Genomic DNA, 10,214 nt, shown 5'->3' with positions numbered 1-10,214 from the left:
GAAAAGAACACTAGGTGAACCTGACCTTTGGTTACGTCGCAAATACTTTCGTCTCTGTCTTTTTCATAGAATATGCTAATTTAACCCTTCTCGTAAAGAAAATCTTTTCACCACACCAAGTTCTCGTCTCGCATCGAGCATCAACACAAAATTGATGTGCCATTCTTCCTTTTTGCCAAGAACAGCCACTGAATGCAACCGCCTTCCCGCCTCCACAGTCTCAATTTGTGACACCACTAATTCAAAGTCGCCGTTCAAATTATCTTATGGTTTGATTTTCTATTTTTGCGCTGCATTGCAATTACTGCATATTTTCACCACTTCTTTTTGTTGTGCCTACTAGGCCTGGAATGTATATAATAAATAAATAAAATATGAAGTCATCACCGTCTTGTATGACGTCAGTAGTGATACAGGAGGTAGTAAATACAACAACGTTAAGTATGAGCAATTATGGGTAAATAATGTGAAATAATGTCAATAAGGGTGGAATAAATTGCATAAAGGTTCGTACAAACTATAGCACGGTGGATTACGGGAGATTAAGGTAGAATTGTGAAGAACACGTGACAATGTATGAACTAACGTATCATGGTCACGTGACAATTGCAAGTGTAGATGCGTGAAGCGACTAAGTTTTCCCATTCCTAAGTGACTGTCGATATTTCTTCAAGGATTCTGATGTTACTGGCACGACGGCCACTCCAAAAAATGTATCATCCAGAAAAAGAACGCCCTTTCACTTACAATTCCATTATCATTATTTTTCGTGCTCACAGGAATATTAACATGCAATTAAACACATCTAGAAAAACTGCAGTAGCAGAGCGAAAACACGAGAGCAACTTGCGCAATTCTGCACTAATATTTCGGTGCCCTTAATAGCCAAACAAAAAGTGGTGAAATGGAAGAAGCTGTTTGGATACATTGCTGAACAAACAGGGACGTGCTGTTGGACGAGCCTCTGCTGTACAATGGGATCAACGTACAATTTGCACGGTGAATCCATAAAGAAGACATATAGAGGCGAGATCACGTTGGAACTTCTCAAACCCGAATTTCCACGTACCTTGCCTAATTCATTCAGAGGTTTACTAAGCTACTGATCTGCTTTCTAAGTGCATCCTCAAATACAGCTTGTAAGGCTGAGCCTATATATTAAGGGCTGGTGTCGTCAAAGCTGTAATTTCTTATCCAGAGCATACGCACTTGCAAACGCAGTCTTCAGTCTCCTCATGAATGTTTACGCGTCGCTGTCGCACGACCAAGATGTGAGCGTCTTTATCGAGCCATGATATATCTGAAACTACGCTGTGACCTCGCAAAGTTGCTTCGTTAGGACGCAGCGAATAATATAATCGCACCAGCAGAAGAGCGCCGATCGTCTCGCTCACGGTCCCGATTTGTGTACTGTACCCTCAGTGATGCAGCACAGACTGCGCCCCCCACCCCAAAATAAAATGCCCGGCACGAAACGTAGTAGCAACTACCCGCCTCACCGCTCTAGTTAGAGACCACAACGAAGCAGCAGCAAACAGGCGGCCATGCGAGCAAGCAAACCTGTCAGAATAAACGTTCAATTTGCGCGGCCGCCCCATGCCCAATGAAAAGCGACCGGAAGTGATGGCCGACGCTGTACCATCACTTCGGCGCGCGGCAGGACGGGAAGGCGGAAGCTGCGCCATCATGCTCGTTTTCGCGTGCGTTCGCGTCGCGCGCTGTGCGAAGTGATTGTAAACGTGTGATTAGTTTTGCGCGCGGGGTAGAAAAAGATGTGGCCCATGCTTTGTGTATTACTCGTGCCGCACTTCAAAGCAAAGCGTTCGTACGCACTCGAAGATGGATCCACGAAGGCTGAAACGAGAAGTTGCAACGTGCCCGATCGGTAGTACTGGCATGATGGAAACTTTCAGGCAAGTGCCCGTTTATTTGGTATTTGTTTTGCTCGCTTTAGAAATATCTCACTGTGATCTCGTAGCATAATTCATGATTCGCTAATGTAAGAGCAAGAGCAGCTGCACTTCTACTAGGGCAAGTTAACTACCTCGATCGCGTCCCGTGTGACTAATGTTTGTCAAATCTACATCGGGCGTGGTGCGCCTGCATAGTTACGCTTTGTTTCTCAGCGCTTGAACGTTCATTGATGTGATTCTCTTCTGCGTTCAGCGCGGCTGCTTGTAATACGGTTGTCCGCACTTCAGTTAAATGTGGTCGACCACTTTTGCGTCGCGTAGAAAAAAGGACTGGCTTAGCCACCTTTCGAAGGAACCAGCGCGGTATTGGTTCTCCCTGATGCGGTCGCGTGCTGCTGTTGCTGCGTGCCGGACGCCTTCAGCATTTTTTTCGGCTCGCTTTGTCTGTGCGCGTGCGCGTGCTCGCGCTCGGCTTGATTTGTGTGTGCGTGCGTGCGTGTGTGCGCTCAGCTCAGCTCGCTTTGTGTGTGCGTGCGTGCGCTCGGCTCGCTGTGTGTGTGTGTGCGTGCGCGTGCGCGCGCGCGTTCAGTACATGCCGGTTTGTATGGGCCGGCGTGTTTGCGCGTGTCTAGTGCGTACGTGTTTTGTGAGTGTGTTGTCTGTGGGTCGCTGTGTGTGCGTGCACGTGTTAGCGTGTCTGCCTCCATGCATGTATGTGTGCTTGTTTGTGTTCATCAATGTGCGCGTGCGCACTTTTGTGTCTGCGCTTTGTTTGTGTGTGCGTGTGGGTGCGTTTTGCGTGCGTGCGTATGTATTGCATGAGGCTGGTAGAGTTTTACTCGCAATAAAACTCTTCCGATTTGGTGCAGCGAGTGTTCCCGCCTGAAAGCCGTGTTTGGTTTCAAGCCACCCTGGACAACTGCTGTATGAGGCGCCGTTTCTCAGGAGGACCAGTGGGAAGGCGCCAAGTATACGCTTCGTCCTTTTTCCTCCCATGCCCTGATCAATCGATATGCTTGTTTTTTATTGTGAAAGGAACGTTACATCCAGAGCATAAATAAATGATTAAGAAATCTGGTAGTGTGTTTCGCCATTACAATACTTCCGATCTTAAAGACGTGGATTTCCCATTAGTCCACATTTCCTTTGATGCAGACAACTGCTGAAATTGTTAGCGGCAGGTTATTCGAGACGTTCTACGTATATAGCAGTTGCCTTCAGGAGCTTTAATGAATTTTGAAAATTTTAAGTGTTGTGCTTTAGAGGTATCATATACAAGCTTTAGGTCTCCGGGTAATTTGCATGCCCTTCGAGAGCTGTCGCCTATAGCCCTATTGAGATTCGTAACTACAGTTTGGAGCACTGGGGAAGCTAGAAGGGTTGTCCTGGCTCTCGAGAAAGTGTTTAAGCTGGAGGTGTAGGTTGAGGAGTTTGGGGTTGGTAACACAAAGGATTTTTTATGCCTTGGCAGTAGGAGTGATAGGCAGTAGGAGTAGTAGGAGTAGGAGTGACACAGGATAAAAAATTGTATGTGTGTCAAGCACAGGAAGCTGCTCATTTGGTAGAAGTATGTGTGTGTGTGTGTGTGTGCGCCCATGCGTGCGTGTGTGTGAATTCTCTCCTCAAATGGGAGTATGTGTGTAAGTGAGCTATTTCATTGCTGGTCTGTTTGCCAAGAATTGGCAAGAAAACACAATAATCAATTTAACTTGAAATAATAAACTTCAAAGCATACTGGCGTACTGGCGACAGCAGCATACAAGCATGAAGCTGTGTGACAATCTTAATGCATGACTGCAACATCTGGAAGGAGGCTTGCTTCTTCTTCAGTAAGCAGCACAAAGTCCATATTCTTGGCTTTTCTCGTGCATACCAAAACGAGGCTCATTGCCAATGATCTTGTCTTTTGCTCTAATAGCATTTGTTTATCTTGTACTTAGAGCGTCTTTTCTCGCAGGTCATGCAGTTGGTAGCAGCAATTTCACAATGCCCAGCCTTGGCGCCCCCCATCAAGAGCAAGCCACTTGCGTTCGCCTTCAGACAGATGGTTAATGTCTTCTTGATAGCGGTTGAGAAGACAACATTGTAAGTAGATATAGTTGTGTAGTGTAATATAATAAGTCAAGTTATAATTTAAAACTCAGGCTCCTTGGCCGCCTAAGCTTGATATGATGTGCAGTTGTCTGTGGTTGTAAATATTGCCGATGGTACAATGCATACTGCAGGCATGACTGCTGATCCAAAGTATACATTTGCATTTTCTTGATGGTCTTGCATAATGAGGATTTTCTTTGGGCAAGAATATTTACAGAATGCCGGGGCATTGTACCATCATATTCTTTATTGTGCATTCACTGCTAATTTCGTATGACCTTCCTGCTACCAATTTATTTGCAGGAAAGGAATATTTGTTTACTCTCTGCAATGAGCTTGTTATTTGCTCATTGCATTACACTCTTCTACCTTTAATTTATGCCCATATAATTATCAAAACCTTAAAATTTCAGCTGTTTTTATTTTGAATACAAAATCAAAATGCACCGGATTGCAATCTAGACTGCAAGGGATTTGAAGAAATCACAAGAAACCAGGACCTCTCGGGAGCGTTAAAAAAACGTTTCCGCAGGTAATGTGCCTAATTGTACTGAGCTAGCTGCTCACGAAAATTGCAAGCATATTTCATTTCACATAGTTTTGCAGGATATAGCAGGCCTATCATAGTCTCTGAGCACAACCTTACCTCATTTGCATCATGAAAATGTCTCATGCTTAATTTGGGACAAGTTTTGAAAAATTAATGTATCATAATTTTGAAACTACACAAAGTATTGGTTGAGGCTAGACAGTTTTCAAACAACTTGACCCTGTTGAACTTAGCCATTACAGGACGGAAAAAAAAAACATGCACAGGAGCACTCATTCAATGAAATGTGATGCTTGTGGTTATTTTCCACATGCAAAATGTACTTTTATGCGAGAGAGGGCAGGTAGCCAATTTACAACCATTGTGACTCATGCGGGTAGTAGCAACACAGGATGAGAAATGGTTGTGTCTCTGGGGTTCATTGAATATGTGAAAACTCATATACAGTACCCCCCCCCCCCCCTATGAGGGGTAACCGTGCAATATGTTTTGGGCACGAAAGACGATTGTTCTAGGAGACAAGAAATTTCGGGCTCTAGTTGAGAGGCTACAGAACGAAGGACTATGTAAATAGTCACAGGTTAACATAAACTGCATCGGAGTGGCATCACAGTTTAGAGCATGAAGTGGGAGCATGAGGAAGGATCATAAGTTTAAATAAGGGAATACTACTTGTCAGTGCATTGCCAAGCTAACCCATTGAAAGAAGGGGGCGTGCTCTAAGAAAAATAGTTGACAACACATGCTAAATTTTCGAGGAAAGTATGCCAAAATGCCCATTCTTACTAAATTAGTAAATAAGAAATACACGATAAATTTTAGGATGCAGAAAGTGTCTAATAAACTGCATTGGAGAGTTGGATATTGTTGGGCTGGATGCATGTATTGCATTGCAAATGAGAATGCCAATGGGGATTCCCTCATTTTCATTTTGTGTGCACTCTCTGTAAAACAGTTCTCTTTGTCTCCTAGTGTAATAATGTTGTGTAAAAACAGTCATTTTTTAATGCCTTGTGCATTTCACTCTTAATGTGCCATATCCCGTAAGCTTCTCACCTGCAGTACTTATAAAGTGTAATGCAGATATATTGCAGATTTCATAATGTCAATTTTGTATTAAGGTCACATACATACTCTTGGACAAATGTCTGTTGTTGAGAGATGTCATTGGTAGTCTTTAAACTTTATTCACTCTTATTTTCTATGGTGAAAAGGCTACTGTAAATTTATGTTTTTTGCTGCTGTATGTGCCTTGTGTTCACAATGATATAGTGGTTTAGCACTCACAGTAACATGCAATTCCTTAATTTGCAAAATAGAAACTTCTACCTTTCACTTGTCTTGACCAGTTGTCTGAGCGGTGCATTCTGCCCAGTCACATTAATTAAGTTTGTTACTTTGAGGAGCTTGTTGCTTTATAAAATTTTCCTCAAAGTACATGTGTAATTGCACGGACTGAATTCTCATGATTCTCTTCTTATTTTGCTAATGCAGGATGCAAGATTCCAGCAATGCCATGCACTGCATTTATTGGTCAAGATGCTCAGAGAATGGAGTCCCTGCACCTCGTGGTTAACCGTGAACTTTTTTTTTTCTTTTGGAAAGCTAAAGGCCATTTGCTGCATCACTTGCATTTTTGCAGCTCAGATGTGTACTATATATTTCTAATTTTGAATCAATATTGGCTGTTCAGTATAAAAAATGATGTACAGCGTGAAGGACAAGGACTGGGAGAGACACACTCCACTGACTTTCAACAATATTTTATTGCGTTGCCACATCGTGTGTGTATACACAGAGGGGTCATGCGCAGAAAATGAAAGCCAGTCACAAGGCGTGTTCTAACAGCAAGTCATTGTGAAAAAAACATGGTCACATGAAAAAAAAACATCACAATTTCTATCTGTTTAGATACAAAATTTCACTAGGGGTCAGCGTGATAGAGGGGGCACTAACGCACACACTACCCAGTTTTCTGGTGAAATCAGCTTCAATAATTTACCGGGTGAGCTGTGTCTCGCTAAAACTTCCGTATCTTAAAGAGGGGCATGCAGCCGCAGTCCCGGCAATGAATGCCCAAGTGGCCTTGAACACTGTTATTGAGGTTGTTATAGTGCTCTCTTAAACGATCATTTAGGCGCCGGCCTATCTGTCCAATATATTTACTGCCTCAAAATGGGAATTTGGGAAACCACATTCGTTGCACACATCCCAAAACGTTTTCTGTGCCCGGCAGAGCAACTCTGACGTGATTTAGGTGCGTTTACACACTTACAGAGCCTTGCCAGCTTTTCCGGGGCTGAGAAAAGGACTGTGATTTCTGCAGGTTCCCTAATCTTTTTTAGCCTATGGGAGAGATCATGAACATACGGCAGCACTGCAAACCTGTGTCTTTCAACCGGCTGGTTCCTTGACCGAGCGCGCTCATCGTGTTTTGTGCACTTCAGAAGCTGTTCCGCTATGGCTGAAATTAAGGCCAAAGGGTAGCCAACCCAAGAAAGGCAATCAGCCTGTGCAGCAACGCTATGTTGCATCTCGTGTGAGCAAGATTTATTGAGGCTGTTAAGGAGGCAAAGCTTTACGGTATCTCATTTGACTTTGTTGGACAGACAGGCAGGCGCCTAAACAATCATTTAGGATAGCACGATAACAACGTCCATAACACTGTTCAAGGACACTTCGGCATCCATTGCTGGGACTGCGGCTGCGTGCCCCTCTTTGAAGGTACGGAAGCTTTAGCGAGACACAGTTCATCCGGGAAACTATAGAAGCAGATTTCACTAGAAAACTGGTTAGTGTGTGCGTTAGTGACCCCTCTATCGTGCTGACCCCTAGTGAAGTCTTGTATCTCAACAGATAGAAATTCTAATGTTTATTTTTTTCAAAGGACGATGTTCTTAGTACAGTCACTTGCTGTTAGACACCCCTTGTGACTCATATTCTGCGCATGCCCGCTTTTGTACAAATACACATGATGTGGCAACGTAATCAAATATTGTTGGAAGTCAGCGCAGTCTGTCATCTCTCGCAGTTCTTGTCATTCAAGCTGTACGTAATTTTATCTCATTAAGTGCAAACTATCCCAAGAAACTACCCTTGTTCAGTATAATTATGATGTTTGATACGACCATTTGCTGGCAAATGTTAACAGTGTGATATTTAACTTGAACTTTTGCATGACTGCCTATGCCTGTGTTCTTTTAGTAACCAGAGTATGGCTAATTTATTAAACCATATTTGCTAATTTGCATGCTCACATGCTATAGCATGCCTTAATCTTGAATTACTGCATCTAAATGTGAATAATTTAGAAACTTACTATGTATTTTAAAACACTGTCCACATTTTGTGCTCAGCAAAATCGTTTAATCAACAGTGGTTTGTTTTTATCAGGCCTCCTACTGCACTTTGAACCCAGGCACTAGTAGATGTGGAATATGCACTCTTTTGATTTATAGTAAGAAAAGAACCTATTTTCAAACTACATATTGTATATGTACCAGTGCCTTAGAGTTACAAAACAAAAATTTATAGAAACTGGTATTATAGTTAGAAAAACCGCTACACAGCACCTTTAGCCCAGAGAATTCTCATTTCACAAAAGAGGACAAACGATGTAGGCACTATAAAATTCTACGTATTTTTTGTGCTCAAGTAATCTTGTTGGAAATAGAAAATTAGCAATAAGGCTCCTGGCATAAACCTCACTTAAAGCATGTCTATGCTTGGAAAGTATTGTTTCAGTCTGAAAAATGTTGGCTAGTTATGCTTTACATCGACTTTCCAAACTTTTTATAATGCTTTGCAATTACATTAGTGTACAAAATAACAAGTGTCTTTCTTGTGCGTTTGCTCTGCATTTCAATTGCTTCCCTTATTCACCTTTGCAATATGCCTTTTTTTAAGGCATCAAAACTTGAATTTTCGTTCACTGGAGCCTAATACTAAAAATTTATTCCTTTATGTGGCCCAAAACACTGCGAATCAACCCAGGCTCTTTCAGTGCCGCTGTACATAGTTTCTTCTCTAATAACAGATTTGATCAGTACATATATTTTAGGTACCTTTGTGGGGAATGTACATGTTCTTGTACTTACCGATGTGTTTGGTGATTGTGCATGTTTATATTTCATGTGATTTATGTATATGTTGTACTCTGTATTGCAGCATGCAATAAATATATTTGCGTTTTCTTGAAAATGCAGCATATATCTTACCAGTCTGTGTTGCATGTTATTTGGATATGGAAATCGTGATAACCTTGGTGTTGATATACATGCTCGAAAGTGTCCAGTTTGCTAGGTTGTATTTGTGCAGCGAAGACAGGTTTTCCAATATACACCATGAATTACTAATATGTAATGTGATCCACACGTATAGGTGTTGTGTATGCCCATCGAAGCTTCAAGGCCGGCTGTTCGACAGTGCGTTTGGTAGCCGAACTTGAACCTTCTGGCACACGCAATAGTTGCGCGTAGATCACTGTACATAGTAGTAATTGAAGGCGTGTACTGCCGAATCTGCCTTCCATACACGCTAGAAATAAAAGGGTGTACACCCTTCCAACACCCACACAGATGGGTGTTAATTTGGACAAGCACCCTTACACCCTAAATTTATTTTGCTGGACACCCTTCCTTTAGGGTGCTATAGTGGCACCCCAACTGTAGGGTGTAGACAACAGCACCCTTAGGGTGTTTGTCTGGCGACAAACTGATTTACACCCTTAAGGGTGTTAAAATGTTTAGTGTGTACCGACAAATTGAATGAATGGCAGCCGGTTGCGAGGAAGTAAGTTTGTGCCACAGCTCGAAAGTCGCTTCGATAGCCGTGTAATAGCCATTGTTTGACAACCTGATATTTGCCTTCTATTTTACTTTTTTTGTTTTGTTCATTCTGATAGGTGAGTTTGATCCAGAGCAGATCAAACACGACGAAAAGGCTTAAAGGAGGGGAAAAATAGAAGACAAAAAGCATGGAAGGAACTTACATGGTCACGCAGCACCTAGCCTTTTATAGGGTCAGCAGTAATTTGTGCTGCTCTGTATTATATATAGAGACCCATACTTCAAAAGAATACCCATCATAAGCTGAACTTATCAGGAGCCATCAGCCCACTGTTGCTCGTATACAACAGTTTACAGTTACTTCGTCTTACAGCGGACCATGCGCGAAGTGTACCAAAAAGTTTCTAATTTTTAACGGGTTGCACTCGAACGAGTTGTGATGAGGCGACTGATCAGTTAGCAACACATTGGCGCTCGCATTCCCTCCTCTTCAATACAGCTTAGGTCTTTACAACCACACAAACTTATTGTTGAACAGCATGGGCTCACTCTTAACCAGATAAGGAGCATAGACGCCATCTTTATTCAATTTCCTTCCGGCAGGACTCATGATCTCTAATCCCACCGTCGGGGCCTACTCTATCTGGTGCCGTTTTCTTATGGGGAGGAGGAAGCTCTGCTGAGGAAGCTCCGCACAGGTGCGGTCCATATACCTGACGTTACTTTTCAATCAATCAATCAATCAATCAATCAATCAATCAATCAATCAATCTTGATTAACCACTCAACACTTTAACCTCGTCGCATATGCTTCACAGGTGCACTAGACATATTCGTTCCAACTGCTAACATTCAAAAGAGAGAGAGAAA

At 42.5% G+C, this 10,214-nt stretch overlaps 1 long non-coding RNA gene across 2 annotated transcripts; it reads left to right on the top strand.

Annotated features, from left to right (window-relative positions):
- Nucleotides 1-1,716: 1,716 nt before the first annotated feature.
- LOC135916439 (uncharacterized) lies at nucleotides 1,717-8,773 on the top strand. Of its 2 annotated transcripts, XR_011513970.1 has the most exons (4): nucleotides 1,717-1,913; nucleotides 2,783-2,881; nucleotides 3,871-3,998; nucleotides 6,052-8,773. It is a non-coding gene; the product is annotated as an uncharacterized lncRNA (long non-coding RNA). The 2 variants fall into 2 exon arrangements; XR_010568936.2 differs by having other exon boundaries at nucleotides 1,717-2,881.
- Nucleotides 8,774-10,214: the final 1,441 nt, after the last annotated feature.

This window comes from Dermacentor albipictus, chromosome 4, assembly GCF_038994185.2.
Source record: "Dermacentor albipictus isolate Rhodes 1998 colony chromosome 4, USDA_Dalb.pri_finalv2, whole genome shotgun sequence".
Classification (NCBI taxonomy): Eukaryota; Metazoa; Arthropoda; class Arachnida; order Ixodida; family Ixodidae; genus Dermacentor; species Dermacentor albipictus.
Note: the sequence above shows the minus strand (reverse complement) of the source record. Positions and strands in the feature narration are given on the sequence as shown.